Source organism: Trachymyrmex cornetzi, unplaced genomic scaffold, assembly GCF_001594075.2.
Source record: "Trachymyrmex cornetzi isolate Tcor2-1 unplaced genomic scaffold, Tcor1.1 scaffold122, whole genome shotgun sequence".
NCBI classification, from domain to species: domain Eukaryota; kingdom Metazoa; phylum Arthropoda; class Insecta; order Hymenoptera; family Formicidae; genus Trachymyrmex; species Trachymyrmex cornetzi.
Window position 1 is genome coordinate 829,554 of NW_017295784.1, and position 1,537 is coordinate 831,090.

Here is a 1,537-nt window from a genome sequence, read left to right on the forward strand (position 1 = left end):
GGAGGAAATTACTTTGATTAAGATATTCATTCATCTTCCCTTCGAAACAAATCAATTTTGGAGACGAAAAAACGGCAGGAATTAAGTTTAACACCTATACTATGTTATGTGATGATTTAATTTTCCACATCTTTGGAATTTTAAATAAAATTATTATTTTTTTTTTGCAAAAGAAATATTTTACTATTAAAAGGATTACTATTAGCGATTTGTCATTGATTAAACAGTGGGGAGAGTAGTTCCCTAGTTCTTTTAAATAATTCTTACTTCGTTCTTGTTCGACTCCTTTTTCTTTTGCCTCCGTAGCGAGCGACATACTATCCGGTTGTCCTGACTTAATTAAATGGTTTAAGTTCCGACGAAAATCCGAGGCCGATATCCGACGGCGAAGCCACGGGAAAAAATATTTCAACCGGATTAAGTACGTAAGCTTTAGAAAAAGGTTACGGAGGAGAGGCTGCCGGCTGCCGTGGGAATAAATTCTAATGTGGCGGCATTATAATTGCGCGGTTTACGTTCGCTACCGGCCAAGGGCTGCACCGGAGCCAAATTAGCGACGATCATTATTTATGTCTCGCGAGGAAAAGGGGTTAAAATGGCCACTCGTTGCCGCCGTTACTTCTATAACGCAGAAGACAAAGGGTAGTTAGCCTCATCCGTGATGGGGATCCTCGAAAATCCGGGAAATTACTTATCCCACCGAAATGACTGTCGAATTATGACCATAGCAACGTATTTATTTGTCGTTTCAATATTTGTGTACTAAAAAGTTATTTAAAGGTGTAAAGTCGTAAAGAGTTTTATGAATTCTTGACAAATCAATAATTTAGTTACACAGTCTAAATTACGCTTTAAGAAAAATCAGCCCCAAATCGGTTCAGAAAAGAAATCATTGATAGAGTTGATAAGGTAACGAGATCCTGGAGACACCTTATATACGTAATATACAGCGCTAAATGATTTTACGCGTTATAGTCGAGCCGTTATGCTCTCCCCTTGTAATTTCCCCGCGATTAAGTAATTACGCGCGAACTCAAAGTCCGTTGGAAGGTGCGACGAATCCGTCGTCGGAGTTTATCGTGCCGATAAGACGACCGGGCGTGCAGAGGGTACGCACGTTCCTTATTCCTTTTTTTCTTTTCGTTTTTCTCTCTTTTTTTCATAAACGACACGAGGTTCGTAATTTATAGTACACCGTGACAGCGCATCGTCTGGACTTTATAACTTTATGGTGCACGACAAACAGAGAGAGCGACTGATAAGTAGCTATCTGCCGTGTTAAACATGTTATCCTAACCCGTTACCGACATGTCTACGCCGAAGTGCAGATAAGCAACAAGTGTGCAGTTCGCGTCGAGCCGTTTGGGAAAAGATATTGTGTACTCGCTTCTCGTTAATTATCTCTCGCCTCTTTCACGCTGCTTTTTTTCTCCTCTCTCCTCTCATTTTCGTTCCCTGTTCGGTCGCCGGCGTTAACGCTGGTGCCTACCAATAACGGACGATATTGCTCTCATCGAACGAGTTTTCACGTCGCCTC